We start from the raw sequence: 19,794 nt of genomic DNA on the forward strand, positions 1-19,794 counted from the left end.
ATTGGGGGTTCTGTGTTTGCTCTGCCACAGGGCATGGCTGCTCGGGGAGGCGGGAGGCAGGAGTTGACTAAGCTTACCCCACAACGTCCAGGTGGGTATTGGGCCATAGGGAAGCCAAGGGAAACTCGCTCGGGGGTGGGAAAGGACAATCTGAGATGTGGGACAGCTGGAGCTGGCTCTGGGGTCCCTGGGCCTGCAACAAGGCCGAGGCTGTGGGGTTTTCAGGCTCTTGGACAGTCTCAGAAGAGCTGAGAACAGAATCTGGACCCGTGTTCTGGTCTAGCAGGAAGAGTCCTTGGCTTGCTGTCTGCAAACTTGGGCTTGCTAGCAGTCATGGCTAGAAACACAGAGAGGCCTTCCACAGGAGACTAGCCAGCCGTTCTATAGGCAAAGGCCTTCTCCATGCTCCCCACCATGAATCCCATGAAAAGAGGCAGTCCCTGGTTTTAAGGCATTTATTGTCATAGTGGAAAGTGGATGTGTAAAACCATACTCCACTTCTCAGGGCGGGCCTGAGGTTAAAGACCTTTTGCAGGGAGGAAATGTCTGGAAAGGAAAGCTTATTGTCTAAGCCCTCCAGGCCTTTAAGTACCTCATTAAAATGGAGATTTGTCTTGAACCTACTAACCATAGGTCATGAACTTTCCTACCTGTGGGGGCTTGGGGCATTGCCCTTACTTGACTAATGGCCATAAATCTATGAGGGGCTGTAGCTAGTGACAGGGGCCTGGTACCCAGGAACAGGCAAAGCTCCTACTGTCCCTTCAGGTTCTCCAGAGTTTCTAGCCTTAGCTCAACTGGGAACCAGGCTACCTCTCATGGTCCCACAAGGCACTGTTGCAGCTGCTACAGCTAGCTGCAGCCATAGCCAGCATTGCATGAGTCCGAATTCAGTACCCACCTGGTTGTGAGGGTCTTCTTCCAGGTATGATGGACCCACCTCCTGGCATGGAAGCCTCCCATGGGTTTTCCCTCCCCCTCCCCCTCCCCCTCCCCCTCCTTCTCCCTCTCCTTCTTCTTCTTTTTCTTCTTCTTCTTTTTCTTCTTCTTCTTCTCTCATATCCTTCTTATGTAACACACATAAAGTGAATAACTGCTTACATGTGAAGAGGTCAATGTGGAAGGAAAGCCTGGATGCCATGGCACCTAGGCAGGAACCCAGGCAGGAGCAGCCTGTTAAGAGATAAACAAACTTTGTGCTTTGCAGGTTCAAAGTCTATAAACAGAGACGGTTGGATTTACATAGAGCCATTTCCATTTAAGTCATTTGAGAAACAATGCGGCTACTAGGATTCCAGGTAGTACTCTTACTTCTGAGTAAAGAAGAAGAGTTGAACAGTGAGGACTGAGGATGAGAGGAACCAGAGCAGCAGTGGCAGTTCAAGAGAGGAACTCAAGAGCCATCCGGGACAAAGTGGTTAGTGGGTCTGTTCTAACTACCACCTGTTCTAGTGTGTGTATACTCAGAAGTGAGTCCACAGAAGAGAGGCCCAGCTCATGAGGATAGGGATCACATAACTATACTGGTGGGCAGGCTTTCTATCCCTAAAAGCTTTGATAAGATGTAGAATAGAAAGTTGCTGTTCTTCCAAGGCAATGGAGAGGCAAAGGAACGTGGGACTGTAGAGAAAGAATGAGGACATGAGTGCCATCAAGGAAACATGCAGGTCTGGAAAAGAGGGCAGGCATGAAGGGCTGATAAAGACTGGAGGGTTCTCATGGACAGAGAAAAGAGAAAGAAAGACGGGGAAAGGAATGGATGCTCCAGGCAGGGGGACCAGCTAGAGCAATGGCTCAGACATAGGAAATACGATGCTGTTTCAGGAACTGAGAGTAGCTTTTCTGGGGCCTGATGCACAAGAAGAGACATGAGGCAAGACTGACCAAAGGGCTGACAATGCAGGCCATAGTAAGAAGCTGGAGTGAAGAATGTTATGGAATAAATTATATTCCTCCTCGATTTATAAACTGAATTAGTAACCCCTAAGAATCTCACAATGTGACTACATGTAGGCCTAGGTGCAGGTGTGTCCAACCTTTTGACACTGGGACCGAATGATGTTGTCTACAAGGTTTGTGTCTGAGAACTGTGCATTCAAGTTACAAAATAATTTAAAAAACAAACAAACAAAACAAACAAAATACCCAGTATCATGTTTTACATATGTTTATGGCTTTTGTTCTCATCCACAGCTATCCTGGGGTGGGCGTGGTCTGTGGGCAGCATGTTGGACACCTTTGTATACCTAGGGGGAGGTATTTAAAGGGGTAAACTGATCATGGTGGGCACAACCAATTATCAGAAGGGAAAACTGGGACACACATAGGGAATGAGAACCATATGAGAAAGCAGTGCATCTTGATCCCAGAAAGGCCATGCTCTACTAAAGAGAGCTATGACACTGAGCTGAGCTGTGACACTGAACACAATTGTGACTCAGTTGATCACTGCTGCATGGAAACAAGGGTCAGCATCATCCATAGATGATGACTTCTAACAAAAGTGGGTATTTATTTTTACATTAAAAAAGATTTCTTATATTTTAAATCACATGGATGTGTGTATGCATGTGAGTCTGAGTGCAGGTGCCTGCAGAAACCAGAGTTATTGCACCCCTTGGAGCTGGAACCACAGATGGTTGTGAGCTACCTAGTATGCTGGGATCCAAACCTAGATCCTTTTCAAGAGCAGTAAGTGGTCTTAACCACGGAACCATCTGTCTAACACCACATGATTTTTAAAACACAGGACAGCTGGTTAAAACCAAAAACACCACAGGTTAAAATATATGGCAGCTGGATATACAAGACAGAAATGAACCTATTATCATTATTTGCTAAATGGATGTATTATCAAACAGCCCTCTGAATCCATGTCTCTATGCCCCCAAATTAGTAAAGCTCTCAGACTCCCTCATAGAAGATTTTTTTTTTTTTTTTTTTTTTTTTTTTTTTTTTTTGCAATTAATGCAGACATTTAAAACTGGTGAAAGTGTAGCCTGGTTCACAGTTCAGCTAAGGCTTGAAACCCTGAAGACCTTGAAGGGACAATAGTTGTTTTGCCTGTTCCCGGGGCACCAGGCCCCTGTCACTAGCCAAAGCCCCCCATAGATTTGTGGCCATCAGTCACGAAAGGGCAATGCCCCAAGCCCCTCCACTTGTAGAGGACATGACCTACAATCACATAAGCTCAAGAAAGATCTCCATTTTAATGAGGTACCTAAAGGCCTGGAGGGCTTAGCCAATAAGCTTTTCTTCCCGGACACTCCTCCCTGCAAAAAGTACTTAACCTCAGGCCTGCCCTGAGAAGTGGGGTACGGTTTTACTCATCCACTTTCCACCATGACAATAAATGCCTTAAAACCATGAACCGCCTCTTTTCACCGGGATCTGGCATGGGGAGCCATGGAGTAGGCCTTTGCCTATAGAGCCACCATTTAATCTCCCGTAGAAGGCCTCTCTGAAGGACTCATGCCCGCAGGATCAGCCGGAGCTACCCTGTTTTTCCCTTGGCCCTAGGATAGATCAGGCCTGTTGTGGGCCCCCACTCCATCTTTAGCTCTTCCGCAGCTCCCAGCAGTGCCTGGGTGTCTGAGAGCCTAAGAACCAGATGGCCCTGGCCTCCTTGCAGGCCCAGGATCCCAGAACCATCTCTAGCTCCTGCCCCAAGCCTCAAACTGTGCTTCCCCACCCCTGTTGTGCTGTCTCGGAATTTCCCTATGGCCCAGTACCAGCTCAGCAACAACGTGGGGTAAGTGTGGTAAACTTCACTGTCATACCGTCCCCAGTGGCCGAGCCCTGAGGTGGAGCAGAAGTGGGACCCAGCCACAAATGAGACATCTGTATCACATCCCTCTCCCCAAATCTCAGGGACCATCCTGGAAGAGGGAGTGTGTATTAATTATTGCTATGTATTAACTATTGCTATGAAGAGACACCTTTTTTTTTGAAAAAAAAAAAAAAAAAAAAAGCATTTTACTGGGGGGCTTGCTCACAGTTTCAAGGGGTTAGTTCATGGTCATCACAATGGGGATCATGGTAGCCAGCAAGCAGGCATGGCAGTACAGTAGTAACTGAAAGCCCACGTCTTATCCATAAGGTGGAAGGAGGGCAGGAGGGAGGAACAAGGAGGAAGAGAGGAGGGAAGGAAAGAGAGAGACACAGAGACTGAGCCTGGTATAGGCTTTTGAAATCTCAAAATTCACCTCCAGTGACTCATTTCCTCCAACAAGGCCACACTTCCTAGGCCTTCCCCAAAGTCCCACAACTGTGGACCAAGCATTCAAATATAGGTGGTGGGCAACATCTTTTCCACCCTAGGGTGGAAAGAGTATGAGAGAGAGAGAGAGAGGTTGGGAAAGACTGGAGTGAAACAAATGTCTTCTGGACATGGCCAAATCATGCACTGGGGAAGGCATAGCAGCTATAGTTGCCTGCACAAGTGCAAGTCGGCACATAGTCCAGCATGGAGGAGGGGCTCATCAACCCCCCTTACCTAAGGAGCTACTGACAGTTGGGGGAAGAAGAGGCAAGTGGGTTTTTTTGTTTTGTTTTGTTTTGTTTTTTTAACAGGTATGACTCCTGGCAGGTTGTTTCTTAGGGTAACGCCATACTCTTGAGTATATGGACAGTTTGCATCCAGTGAGTTATAAACACCACCAACAGTAGAGACTAGGAAATTGAGAGGGAGACGGGAGGTGGGTAGATTTGGGAAGAGTAAGGGAAAGCATGGGAATGAATATGATCAAAATACATCATGTGTTTGGATGAAATTCTCAGAGTTAATAAAAATACTATATCGAGCATACACACAGACATTGTTAGGCGAATCAGACTCATGTGTTAAGTTGTTATTTGATGACTTGAGCTGTCTCTCTGGTGCTGGGGATTAGAAAAGTTCAGTTCCAAAAGCTTTGGTGGGGAAAGCATTCCTGTGGCTGCTAGAGCTGAGTCCTTAGGTCCAAAAATGACAGAGACAAAACATGACTCAAGGGGTTCCTGGCAAAGCTTTACATTAAAAAAAAATATATATTTATTTTATGTATATTGGTATTTGCCTGCATGTATGTCTGTCTGTGTACCACACACATGCCTGGTGCCTTCAGAAGCCAGAAGAGAGCCTTAGATCTTTTGGAACTGGAATTATAGACAGTTGTGAGCTACCACTTGGGTGCTAGGGATCGAACCTGGGTCCTCTGAAAGAACAGCCAGTGGAAAGACTTTAAGGCATCTGCTTGAGGTGAATGGAGACGCTGTTCTGACAGAGAGCATCAGGCCAAGAAGAACAAAAGCTGCTAATGCAGGAAGAATTCCTGCCTGAAGGCTCCCACCTGCCTCTTTCATACAGAGATAGGATTCAAGCTTGCAGAGGGTGTTCCTCCCTGAGCTAGCTACTCAGCTCTGGTTGCTGGGCTAAGGCAAGTTTTCAGGAAAGGGACTGTGGCTTGCGTTGGTATAAGCAGGAGACACTTGGGGCATTTTTCTTTTCTTTTTTAGACAAGGACTCTTGTAGACTTGGTTGGATTTACCAGGTAACTGAGGATGACTTGAATGTCTTGTCCTCTTTGCACCAACCCCCAAAGCATTGGGATTACAGTTGTGTGTCACCACACCTGGTTTATGAGGTGCCAGGGATTGAACTCACAACTTTCTCCTATTCTAGACAAGCACTCTATCAACTGAGCTACATGCCCAGTAGCTGTTGATTGTAGCTCTGGGGCTGCTTGTGAGTTCTATGCTTCTATTTATACTCATGTTTGTCTTTGCTTTGAAAGCACAGACAGCTATGATCCCTGCAGGGTCCCATGCTAGCATCCAATTATTATATTTGCTTTAGGGGGTTCCAACTGTCACAGGCCTGAAAATCAGGGCAGCTCCAGTGTGTTGGCAAAGGATGCCTTTTAACCATCTGCAATTTGCATCTTAGTTTCCTATAACCTTTTATGTAGATTTGGAAAACTCTAGCGATTGCCATTCTGTCCTTTTCAGAATAAGAAATACTGTGACTCTGGATTAAAATAGCATAGAACTGGAAAACAAGGAATTACTTGTTTTGCACATGGAGCTAATACCACAGCATCACATTCAACCAACTATTTTTATTCTATTGTGCTGGCTGGTTTTATGTCAATTTGACATACGGTAGAGTCATATAAGAGGAGTGAACTTCAGTTGAGAAATTGTTTCTACAAGATTGGGCTGTGAACATGCTTGTAGGGCATTTTCTTAATTAGTGGTTAATGGGAGAGGGCTGGTGGTCCTGGGTGCTATAAGAAAGGAGGCCGAGCTAAGCCAAGAGGAGTAAGCCTGTAAGCAGCACCCTCCACAGTCTCTGCATCAGCTCCTGCCTCCAGGTTCCTTCACTGAGTTCCTGTCCTGACTTCCTTTAATGATGAACAGTACTGTAGAAGTAAAAGCCAAATAAATCTTTTCCTTCCCAAGTTGCTTTTGGTCATGGTGTTTCATCACAGTAATAGTAACCCTAAGACACCTAGTATGTGCAATACAATGCTGCCAGACCTTGTCGGGTGTGAATTTAGCAAGAACAGTATGTATTCACACTCTTCAAATTTAGAATGGAGGAAGCAGAGAAAAAGATCAACAGGATCTGATGATCATCTGTCTCCCAACCGTCATGTTAACTGTGCACATTTGCAGGTGCACAATTCAATGTAGCGAATAACAGGCAAACAGCTGTAGGACCCTGAAAGGACAGCATGGTTTCTGGTGGAGCACCGGCTAGAAATCGCCCGAGACCCCAGTTGATCCTAAGGGACAGCATACATTCTGCCACGCTCCCAGACTCCAGGCTCCTGACACAAGCTCCTAACACAAGGCCAAATAGATAGAGTGGGGTCCTCCAGTTACGTAGGACAACGCCCCCTACGAGCCCCTCCACAGGTAGAGGGCATGACTACAGGCCAGAACCTCAAGACAAATCTCCATATTAATGAGATACCTAAAGGCCAAAGGGGCGTAGCCAATTAGACATTCCAGACCCTCCTCCTTGCAAAAGATATTTTTTAACCTGAGGTATTTAACCTCAGGCCTGCCCTGAAAATACGAGGGTATAGTTTCATCCATTTTCTGCCATGTTTTAAGATAATAAACATCTTAAAACCATAGCCCATTTCTCTTCTTTGAGACCCACCGTGGGGAACAATGGAGTAGGTTTTCAACTACTGAGCCGCTGCCTAATGTCCCTCAGACGGCCTCTCTCCATTCCCAGTCATGGAGGCCCAGCAACCCAAACAAGCAAGCTGAACCAGCCTTGACCAAGCCAAGCGAGTTGCAGCGATAGCCCTATGTCTGCCCGGCGCCACTGTGGAGTGAACACAGTCAAATTCCCAAACCTCTGCCTCTCTGAGCCACGGCCCTAGCCCCTTGGGGGGGACAGATACGGGACACACAATTCAACCCAACAACGGACCCACACACGCTACAACCCAACAAACAGCTATGCTTGCAATAAAGTCATGGAAAAAAACTCATGGAGAAGAAGAGAAAGTAGCTACATCTGGCATGAGCTGAATAGGATTTGTGGAGAGATACCCTGCTGGGCGAATCTCTAGAGATGACTAGAGGTTTGCAGTTTAGGGATGGAGTTATTGTATGACTTTTCCTGATAGAAATCTAACAGACAGTTCCATCCAGGACCAGCTTGGTGAACCGTGGGTGAGGGGTCACTTACATGAATAACTTGGTCAGCTGCGTCATTGAAAAGCCCCACCCTAACATGGATGTCAACTCATGAAAACACTGTGACCATCATGGTGGAGAGCATGGTAGCAGGCAGATAGGCATGCCACAGGAATAGTAGCTGAGAACTTACCTCTTGGTCTGCAAGCACCCTATGGAAGAGTGTCCTAGCAATTGATGACTTCTTATATATCCTGGAGGAGGGCAAGCCCTTTTGACCCTTCTCCATTTCTGCCTGGGAATCATCATAGGTCCAATCTCTGAGGGCTTTGTGCTGGTGACCACAGCTGACTAAAGAGACCAATAATCAGGTCCACTTCCACCCCCAGGAAACATTCATAAGGGTAAGTATGTTTTCTAGGTAGAAAACACAGAATATGTAAAACTCAGAGATGCAAAGAACCCCTGAGTGTGGCAAGTACATATGAGAAAACAGATATGACAAATTTCTCAGAGGAGTTACAAGAAAAGTGCTACACAGCTCTTCTTTTCCTCATGTCCTGCTGTTCCAGGAACCAGGCTGGGTGAGCATTTTAGCCATGGCAGACAATCCAGGAGTGTCTCACCCTGTATAACAGGTCTTTCTTTCAGACTGGAAAGAAACTGGAAAGAAACGTTGCACAGGCTTAGGGAGAATACAGCAATACCTACAAACTTCTAAGTATTTATTTCCCAGCCCATATTAAAATTCTTATTATATCTTTAAAATTTATTTGTTTATATGTATGTTTGCACTTGTGACACTTGCATACCCACAAGTGTCATTGCCTCATGACACATGAGGAGGTTAGAGGACAACTTACTGAATTGATTATCTCCTTTTACAATTATGGATCCAGGAGGTGGAACTCTGGTCATTGGGCTTGACATCAAGCATCCTCATTGGACCAGGAGTTGGGATATTTTGAGGTATTGCTTCTAGTCAGCGTTGTAATAATCCATCGTCAGAAAGTGACCATTGTTAGAGTGGAGCTGGTGAATGTTTTTCATCAGATGGTGGGGCTGTGTTTTAAATAGGGATTTTCTGTGAGCTCTGTCACCTGTTTACAATGAATTCTGTCATCCATGCAACTGTGGCTATTTAATAGAATGCACAGCCAGTTATATAAGTGTGTCAAGAAGAGACAATGCACTTTGCACTTGACTCAGAGGGATCCATGTCTCTTAAGGTACCTTAATCTATGAACTGTCTTCCAAGGAAAGTTCTGTTTTTTTGTTTTTTTGTTTTTTTGTTTTTTGTTTTTGTTGTTGTTGTTGGTTTTTTTTAGCAGGCCATATAGAAAAACAGAGCCATTATTCTCTGACAGGTGCCCAGGGCCTCCTAACGTGAAAATCATGAGCTATGGACTAGACGACTTGTTATTACTTAATTGATTACATTAATTGATACTAGTGTGGCCTCCATTAATTATATTATTAACTAGGGGATTTTTGCATGCAAGAGCTTTTAGACAGAGTCTCACTATATAGTTCTGATTGGCCTGGAACTTGCTCTATAGACAAGGCTGGCCTCCAATCACAGAGGTCTACCTGCCACTGCCTTCTGAGTTCTGAGTTTAAAGCCATGCACTACCACACACAGAAAATGATTCACTTATTTTTATTCTACATGTGCAAGTGTTTTGTCTGCACATATATATCTGTACCATGTGTGTGCCTGGTGCCTATAGAGTCCAGTAAAGGGTGTTGAGTTCTTTGGTACTGGAGTTATGGCTGGCTATGAGCCACTATATGGTTGCTAGGAGCTGAACCTGGGTCCTCTGAAATAATAGCAAGTTCTCTTAGCCACTGAACAATTTCTCCAGCCCCTGGTGACATTTTTTTAATGTCAAGAATTTAATTTAAAAATTATCTATTTATAGATAAAATGTTATGTCAAATAAAACATGAAATCTGTTTAATTGGTTCCCTTGGACTCTTGAAAATATGAGATGTCAGGTGTGGTATCAAGGTGACTGACAGCTGTGGTTTGTATGCTTGGCGTATGAATCCCAAGGGTCTTTCTGTTGAGGTTTAATCTCTGTTTTAAGAGGGCAGAGACTTAATCCAACTATGGTGTTTGTAGATAGGGCTTCTTGGGGGTAATTGATTAGATATGTCACCAGGGAGGAGATGCCATAATTGAATCTGGCAGCGTTGTAGGAAGAGGGAGAGAGACCAGAGGACACATTTGTGGTCTCCCAATGTCTTGCCAATGAGATGTTCTTTACTGCCTCTACCAGAGGAAAGTCATTGTCGTATGTAGTCATTCAGCCTTCATTTGCAGAATTATGAGTTATAATAATCTTTTTTATTTCTGGGATAGAGAGATTGTTCAGTAGTTAAGAGCATTTGGTGCTCTTGAGAAAGACACAGGTTTGATTACCAGCACTTACATGTTGGCTCACAAACATTTGTAACTTTAGTTCCAGGAGATCTGATGCTCTCTTCTGCCTCTTTGGGTAGCAGGCAGGCATGTGGTACAAAGATGGACATGAAGGCAAAACACTCAAACACATAAGAAAGTAAATCTAAAAAAAAAAAAAAAAAAACTCTAAAGTACCCCCAAACAAAACAAAAAGCCCAGATAAATTTCTCTGTATAAAATTATCTGTTTCTAGTATTTTCTTATGAAAAAGGACCAAGGCTCTGATTCCTCCCAATTTTAGCACTGAAAGTCTTGTGCTCCAGGGCTCTAAACCAAAAAGTAATTCTTCCATCAAAATTCCACACTGGTCCTCTTGGGTTGCCATCTGCACACTGAGTTAATTCTACACTAGCCTAAGAACTGAGTATCCAACTGGAGCAGAAGCTGATGCATCTTGAGTATCATTTGAAGAAGTCAGTAATGCAATAAATATGACAATTGACTAAAAGAAATTGAGGTTGAACTAATCACAAATTAAGTTATGTACAAGAAAGGCAGAAAATGAAGGAAGGAAACAATACAAAAAAAAAAAAAAAAAAAAAAAAAAAAAAAAAAAAAAGGGAGGAAGCACTTGGGAGGCCTGGACTCACAGGCTGACATTTCTTCTGGAAAAATGCTTGGTGTTTGTAAAAGACTTAGAGTAAGGCCAATGTGTAACCAAACCCAGCACAGAGGCATGTGACCTTCTGATGTCCCACCCCTCCTTGTCCTAGATGACTCCCTACACTCTCTTTAAGGGGCTACATATTCTCCTGTATAGCATTTTAATCTTTCTATATGCCACACCCTTTAACGGCTTTTTCTTAAATAACTTTTAAGGAAAGATTTCAAATATACAGGAAAGTTGAGAGAATATTACAGAGAACGCCAATGTGCTTACTACCTAGGCTGGGCAGGTAGGAGTTTCCTATCCTTGTCTCTCCGTCTTCCGTTTTTATATTTTGGATACCTGCTGAAGTAAAATGCTTAGGCATTAAACACCTGAGCCCATCCACCCCCACCCCCCGAGTTAAAATTTAGAGCCAATAAAACGTAAGTGATCTTAACTATATTTTTCCAACTAATTCTGAGAGAAAAACCCATGGCTGTGACTCAGGTTCTCATCAAGTCCTTGAACATCGTCACCCTCTGAAAAGCCCCTCATGCTTCCCCGATATTTAATCTGTACACTCCCAACAGTCCCCTCCTGTCATCTACACAGGGATTGACTATTCTGACCCCTACCCTCATATAACAGATTGGTTATATTTGTCTTCCTGTATTGCTTGATCTCTCTCTCTCTCTCTCTCTCTCTCTCTCTCTCTCTCTCTCTCTCTTTCTCTCTCTCTCTCTCTCTCTCTTCAGATGTGGTCTGTTAATTAACCTGGATCTTGGCTGGGTTGGCTGGCCAGCACACTGCTGGGATTGCCTCTCTCTGGATCCTGCCACAAACTCTTGGGTTTACAGGAATCCACCACATCTGGCCTTGGCAGTTGTGGAGACCTGAACTCAGGTCCTCCTCCTTGCACAGCAAGCTCTTTATGCATTGAGCCATGTCCCCCGTCTACAGTATACTTTTACATCTGTATTTTTTCCTGACTCAGCACAATGTCTGTGAAGTTCCTCCATGTTCATAAATTTGGTGTATGGCTGATCAGTCTTCCACCGGACTGAGAACTTTTACTTTATTTGTCCCCTTTCCTTCTGAGACGTATTTGATGTATTTTCAACTTAATAAATACTATGCAGAAAGTTTTTCTGGACATAATTGTCTGTGTCTTCTGTGGGCGAATTTCCATTTCTCTGGGGCGAATGAGTAGAATCCAAGAGGCTTTGTTAGCAGTAGCAGAGGCTCATGGGACGGTGGAATCACCACAGCTCATGTATTCTCCCCCCTCCTGTCTTGTTATCTTCTCCCTTTCTTTTTCCTTTAGTTTCTTCCCTTCACCGTTGTCTTTCTTTTGTGAGCTATTTATGTCTTTTCTCTTCTGACATAGCGCGGAGTTTTCTTAGCATTGTCTCACTCTCCAAAGCTCCTTCTTGAGACAGGCAGAATGAGAAGTCCTTGGTTCTGGGACAGCATTCCAGAGTGAGGCAAGCCACTGTGTCCTTCAGGCATGGCGCCCGCACCAAGTGGGTTGGAAGACATGCCTTGGAGTCCCCTTTTTGTTCTATTATTCTGTGACATTCTGTGACCCATGCCCTCCTTTGAGAAGACACAAATCTGTCAGGAAGCTAAGAGATGAGGAGGGCAGGAGATGGTGACCCTAGAATGGAAACGGAGAGGGCAAAACAGAAAGGGAAATGAACAAATGAACATCTGTCCAGTTGTTTGGCCGGCTACAAAGTGCCAGCATCTTCCTAGAGCTGGCCAATCCCACCATGGCTCTGGCTCTTTCCTTCCTCATGGTCTCATGATCAGGCTTCCCACATGGCCTAGGCATATTCTCTGCTGCTGCTGCTAACATTTACGGTGTGAAATCCTTCCGTGTTATTTTCTGTCTCCACTTTACGCATTTTCGATGCTTCTCAAGTCTTTCAAGATAAGAAGAGGAAACCTCAAGTGGCCCCTTGTTGCTCAGGTACGTCTACGCTATTAATAAGGGCTTTATGGATACCACCTTCTCTTTCTAATGTGATCCAGAAGGAGAGTAATGATAAGAGCATTAGGTCCAAGAAGTGATAACACATCTGAGCTAACACCATTCAAAATTTTGTCCAGAACCAAACCTTAAAAGCCAACTAGAACCTGGTCCCATAGCGCCCCCTGGCATACCTAATTGCAACTGTACTATTTATCTTCCCATCTCTAATGTATTTTGATGTATTAAAAATGCACTCATATTTCACAACAGATTAATTGTAGTTCAAAGGGAGCAGAATTAGGCTTTCCATTCTGGCTCTAAGCAATCATATGAGTGATTATTTTGTGTCTCTACTATACCAAATAAGCTTATTGGATTCTAGCTAATTAAGTTATTTAGCTCAAAGATAAGGGAATTATAACAAACTCCAAAGATGGTTTGGGCTCTAGCTTTTTTTTTTTATTGGATATTATATTTACATTTCAAAATTTATCACCTAGCCCCCCTTCCCCCCACCACCCAGGAACCTCCTATCCCATCCCCCCTCCTCATGCTTCTATGAGGATGTGCCCCCACCTACCCCCCACTCCCACCTCCCCACCCTCGAATCTTCCCCCTCCCCACACACACACACTACTTCATGGAACCAAGAATCTCCTCTCCCACCTATGCCAGACAAGGCCATCCTCCCCTTCATGTACAGATGGAGTCATGGGTCCCCCACTATGTCCTCCCAGGCTGGTGGTTTAGACCTTGGGGAGCTCTGGTTGGTTGGTATTGTTGCTCTCCTCATGGGGCCACAAACCCCTTCTGCTCCTTCAGTCTTCTCTCTAACTTCTCCATTGGGAAACCCTTGATCAGATCAGTGGTTAGCTGTGAGCATCGGCCTCTGAATATGTCAGCCTTTGGCAGACCTCTAAGGAGACAGCTATATCAGGCTCTTGTCAGCATGTACTTCCTGACATCCACATCAGCGTCTACCTTTGGTGACTGCACATGGAATGGATACCCAGGTGGAATGGTCTCCAGATGGTTCCTCCTTTAGTTTCTGTCCCACACTTTGTTTCCATATTTGCTCCCTTGAGTATTTTTGTTACTCCTTCTAAGTAGGACTAAGGCATCCACACTTGGTCTTTCTTCTTCATGAGCTTCATGTGGTCTGTGTGTTGAGTCTTGGCTATTCCAAGCTTTTGGGCTAACATCCGCTTATCAGTGAGTAAATACCATATGTGTTCTTTTGTGATTGGGTTAACTCACTCAGGATGATATTTTCTAGTTCCATCCATTTGCCTAAGAATTTTATGAATTCATTATTTTTAATAGCTGAGTAATACTCCATTGTGTAAATGTACCACCTTTTTTGTATCCATTCCTCTGTTGAAGGACATCTGGGTTCTTTCCAGCTTCTGGCTATTATAAATAAGGCTGCTATAAACATAGTGGAGCATATGTCCTTGTTATATGTTGGAGCATCTTCTGGGTATATGCCCAGGAGTGGTATAGCTGGGTCCTCAGGTAATGCTATGTCCAATACTATGTTCTGAGGAACCGCCATACTGATTTCCAGAGTGGTTGTACCAGCTTGCAATCCCACCAACAATGGAGGAGTGTCCCTCTTTCTCCACATCCTCGCCAGCATCTGCTATCACCTGAGTTTTTGATCTTAGCTATTCTGACTGCCTTGAGGTGGAATCTCAGGGTTGGTTTGATTTGCATTTCCCTGATGACTAAGGATTTAGACTAAGGATTTTAAAGCATTTCTTAAGGTGCTTCTCGGCCATTCGAGTTTCTTCAGTTGAGAATTCTTTGTTTAGCTCTGTACCCCATTTTTAATACGGTTATTTGGTTGTCTGGAGTATAATTTCTTGGGTTCTTTGTATATCTTGGATATTAGCCCTCTATCAAATATAGGAATGGTAAAGATCTTTTCCCAATCTGTTGGTTGTCGTTTTGTCCTATTGACAGTGTCCTTTGCTTTACAGAAGCTTTGCAATTTTATGAGGTCCCATTTGTTAATTCTTGATCTTAGAGCATAAGCCATTGGTGTTCTGTTCAGGAACTTTTCCCCTGTGCTTAAGTATTCGAGGGTCTTCCCCACCTTCTCTTCTATTAGTTTCAGTGTATCTGGTTTTATGTGAAGGTCCTTTATCCACTTAGACTTGAGCTTTGTACAAGGAGATAAGAATGGATTAATTTGCACTCTTCTACATGCTGACCTCCAGTTGAGCCAGCACCATTTGTTGAAACTGCTGTCCTTTTTCCACTGGATGGTTTTAGCTCCTTTGTCAAAGATCAAGTGACCATAGGTGTGTGGGTTCATTTCTGGATCTTCAATTCTATTCCATTGATTTTCCTGCCTGTCTCTGTACCAATAGCATGCAGTTTTTATCACTACTGCTCTGTAGTACAGTTTGAGGTCAGGGATGGTGATTCCCCCCAGAGGTTTTTTTATTGTTGAGAATGGTTCTTGCTATCCTGGGTTTTTTGTTATTCCAAATGAATTTGCAAATTGCTCTTTCTATCTTTATGAAGAATTGATTTGGAATTGTGATGGGGATTGCATTGAACCTGTAGGTTGCTTTTGGCAAGATGGCCATTTTTACTAAATTAATCCTGCCAATCCAGGAGCATGGGAGATCTTTCTATCTTCTAAGATCTTCTTCTATTTCTTTCTTCAGAGACTTGAAGTTCTTGTCATACAGATCTTTCACTTGCTTGGTTAGATTCACTCCAAGATACTTTATATTATTTCTGACTATCGTGAAGGGTGTCATTTTCCTAAATTCTTTTTCAACCTGTTTATCCTTTGAGTAGAGGAAGGCTAATGATTTGTTTGCATTGATTTTATATCCAGCCACTTTGCTGAAGTTGTTTATCGGGTTTAGGAGTTCTCCGGTGGAAGTTTTAGGGTCACTTAAGTATACAATCATATCATCTGCAAATAGTGAAATTTTGACTTCTTTTCCTATTTGTATCCCTTTGACTTCCTTTTGTTGTCTAATAGCTCTGGCTAGGACTTCCAGTACCATATTGAATAGGTAGGGTGAGAGCAGGCAGCCTTGTCTAGTTCCTGATCTTGGTGAGATTGCTTCAAGTTTCTCTCCATTTAGTTTGATGTTGGCTACTGGCTTGCTGTATATTGCTTTACTATGTTTAGGTATGGGTCTTGAATTCCTGATCTTTCCAAGACTTCTAACATGAAGGGGTATTAAATTTTGTCAAAAGCTTTCTCAGCATCTAGTGAGATGATCATGTGTTTTTTTTTTTCTTTGAGTTTATTTATGTATGGATTACATTGATGGATTTCTGAATATTGAACCATCCCTGCATTCCTGGGATAAAGCCTACTTTATCATGATGGATGATTGTTTTGATGTGTTCTTGGATTCGGTTTGCAAGAATTTTATTGAGTATTTTTGCATCAATATTCATAAGAGAGATTGGTCTGTAGTTCTCCTTCTTTGTTGGGTCTTTGTGGGGTTTAGGTATGAGCGTAATTGTAGCTTCATAGAACGAATTGGGTATTGTTCCTTCTGTTTCTATTCTGTGGAATAGTTTGAAGAGAATTGGTATTAGTTCTTCCTGGAAGGTCTGATAGAATTCTGCACTAAAACCATCTGGTCCCGGACTTTTTTTGGTGGGGAGACTTTTAATGACTGCTTCTATTTCTTTAGGAGTTATGGGACTGTTTAGATGGTTTATCTGCTCCTGATTTAATTTTGATACTTGGTATCTGTCTAGGAAATTGTCCATTTCATCCAGATTTTCCAATTTTGTTGAGTATAGGCCTTTGTAGTAGTATCTGACGATTTTTCTTATTTCCTCAGTTTCTGTTGTTATGGCTCCCTTTTCAGTTCTGATTTTATTAATTTGAATAATGTCTCTGTGCCCTTTGGTTAATCTGGCTAAGGGTATATCTATCTTGTTGATTTTCTCAAAGAACCAGCTCCTGGTTTTGTTGATATTTTGTATAGTTCTTTCTGTTTCTGCTTGGTTGATTTCAGCTCTGAGTTTGATTATTTCCTGCTGTCTACTCCTCTTGGGAATATTAGCTTCTTTTTGTTCTAACGCTTTCAGGTGTGCTGTCAAGTTGTTAGGGTATGCTCTTTCCAGTTTCTTTTTGTAGGCACTTAGAGCTATGCGTTTTCCTCTTAGTACTGCTTTCATGGAGTCCCACAAGTTTTGGTATGATGTGTCCCCATTTTCATTAAATTCTAAAAAGTCTTTAATTTCTTTCTTTATTTCTTCCTTGACCAAGTCATCATTGAGTAGAGCATTGTTCAGTTTCCACGTGTATGTGGGCTTTCCGTTGTTTTTGTCCATGTCAAAGATGAGTCTTAGTCCATGGTGGTCTGATAGGGTACAAGGGATTATTTCAATTTTTTTGTATCTGTTGAGGCCTGTTTTGTGACCAATTGTATGGTCAATTTTGGAGAAGGTACCATGAGGTGCTGAGAAAAAGGTATATTCTTTTGTTTTAGGGTGAAATGTTCTATAGATATCAGTTAAGTCCAATTGGTTCATAACTTCTGTTAATTTCATTGTGTCTTGGTTTAGTTTTTGTTTTCATGATCTGTCTATTACTGAGAGTGGGGTGTTGAAATCTCCCACTATTATTGTGTGAGGTGTAATGCATGCTTCAAGCTTTAGTAAAGTTTCTTTTATGTATGTGAGTGCTCTTGCATTTGTGGCATAGATGTTCAGAATTTCGAGTTCCTCTTGGTACATTTTTCCCTTGATGAATATGAAGTGTCCTTCCTTATCTTTTTTGATTACTTTTGGTTGAAAATCGGTTTTATTTGATATTAGAATCAATACTCCAGCTTGCTTTTTGGGACCATTTGCTTGGAAGATTGTTTTCCATCCTTTTACTCTGAGGTAGTGCTTGTCTTTTTCACAGAGGTGCGTTTCCTGTATGCAGCAAAATGCTGGGTCCTGTTTATGTATCCAGTCTGATAGTCTATGTCTTTTTATTGGAGAGTTGAGTCCATTGATGTTAAGAGATATTAAGGAAAAATGAATGTTGCTTCCTGTTATTTTTGTTATTGGAGGTGGAATTATGTTTGTGTAGTTATCTTCTTTTGGGGTTTTTGGAAGATTAAAAATATGGAAGGCTTCACGAATTTGCATGTCATCCTTGCGCAGGGGCCATGCTAATCTTCTCTGTATCATTCCAATTTTAGTATATGTGCTGCCGAAGCGAGCGGGCTCAAGCTTTTAAATGATTGCCTCTCTGAGGTTGGAATGTTTAGTTCCCTATGCTATGTCAGTAGATTGGCTCTCTTGAGTTGAATGAGCTGTTAAGCCATTCTGAGACTGTCAGCTCTAATTACACTCTGGAGTATGCGTGTTGTGACTTTAAGACCACAGGGCATGCACCTGTGGGAGCTGGACCACACAGAAGCTTTGAAGAGAGGCCTTGCCACAACTGGATGGTATGCACCTCTTAAATCTGTCATCCAAAAATGCTCTGCCATTGAGGGAGGACCCTACACTGCATTCAATGTGTCAGCTCCTGAAAAGAAAGGCTGTGGTAGACACAGCAAGAAAGCAAACCCCATCTTTGCCAACTGCAGCAACGGTGAGATTTGAGATTCAATAAGTTAGCTCAAAGCCAAACCCTCAGATCCTGTGAGGAGAGCGAGGGGGAGGTGGGCAAATGTCTTGGGGTGAGACTAAGATGGAGTGAGCTGCAGAGGTGGATTAAAAAGTTAACAAGGGACTGGAGAGATGGCTCAGCCATTAAGAGCACTCACTGCTCTTCCAGAGGACAGGGGCTGCTACTCAGCATGCACATGGCAACATACAATGGTCTGCGTAACTCCAGTTCCTGCTTGATCTGATGCCCTCTTCTAGCTGTTCAAAGCACTGCACGTGCATGGTGTGGAAACGTACATGCAAGCAAAGCATCCAAACCTATACATTTTTTTAATCTAAAAAATATAATAAAATGCAAAAGCTAACAGCAACTGCCCATGTGGGTTTTCATTCAAGCCTGGGCATATAGTAACCACATCTCCCAGCATACCCACTCTAGTTAGTGTCCTCACATCCTTGACAGTTTCGAGGAGTCCATTCAGAAATATAGTAGAAAGGGGGCTCTTTTAGTTTACTAGGATGATGAGCTTTTAGGTTTTAAGGATAGTCGTTTCCTCTGATTGACAGTGATTTCCATAGAGGAGCATGATTGGAAGCCCTCTGCAGTAGGAATTTTCAGTAGCTGGAGGGAGATACATTTGTCCTGAATACCACAGTATCTGTTATAGTCTGTCCTTTGAGCTGCTCAACTTCAATTATTTCTTAGAGGAAATTTGCAGGATTCGGGTTGGTGGCATTTGGGAGAAGTGAAGCAGATAGCCTTCTGTTAGTGTAACTGATCTTAAGGTTACTTCAGATAGTCTACTTCATCCTGTACTATTCATGCCGGATTTCTTTCCCTTGGTTGGCATTCCCCCTGACCTATGTGACTTCACTAATTCAGGAATTTGACCCCCACTCACCTGAAAAATACAAGCTTCTAGATACTTTGATCTTAGCCTGTGTCCATTCATTTAAAAAATGGCATGGGAGTATGAGGGTATACCAGTGGGTTTTCTGACTGCCAGGCATAGGCCACATATGTTTAGAACCAGACCTACCCACTTACTTCCTACTGATAATTAGAGACAATATTCCCTTACAATGAAGTTTTCCACTTTCCTTGTCTGCTAGCCTCTTAATGAGAGTTACTGATGACAGTGATGGCTTAGAGCTTCGGGGAGACCCATTGTGTCGTTAGCTGGAAGGTACTTCCACCTCTGAAATAGGGACTGTATGTTGACCATTATGAGGTTGTAGAGAAGGAAGCGTACAGTCCCCTACTGTGTGATTGGAGGTGACAGTAAGCGGATTACTACCATTTCCATTTCCTGACCCCTAGAACCATGAATTCCATCTACTGAGAATATAGTTGTATAATTTATGTTTGGGGTATTTTACTGCATTGATGATGATTCCTCATGGTGAGCCCCATGGAGATGTCAGCCACATTGTTAACAGACTTCCATTGCTCCTCAAGGAAACAGCTTTTGATAAGATGGTATGCATCCATTGATACAGCATCCTTGCTATGAAGTACATCCTTTG

The 19,794-nt window shown here is 43.1% G+C and overlaps 1 non-coding gene across 1 annotated transcript; it reads right to left on the bottom strand.

The window, feature by feature from the left end:
• Positions 1 to 17,769: 17,769 nt before the first annotated feature.
• Positions 17,770 to 17,874, bottom strand: LOC117721139 (U6 spliceosomal RNA). The gene has a single exon (XR_004608401.1). It is a non-coding gene; the product is annotated as a U6 spliceosomal RNA (small nuclear RNA).
• Positions 17,875 to 19,794: the final 1,920 nt, after the last annotated feature.

The sequence above is a fragment of the Arvicanthis niloticus genome, chromosome 15, assembly GCF_011762505.2.
Source record: "Arvicanthis niloticus isolate mArvNil1 chromosome 15, mArvNil1.pat.X, whole genome shotgun sequence".
Lineage (NCBI taxonomy): Eukaryota > Metazoa > Chordata > Mammalia > Rodentia > Muridae > Arvicanthis > Arvicanthis niloticus.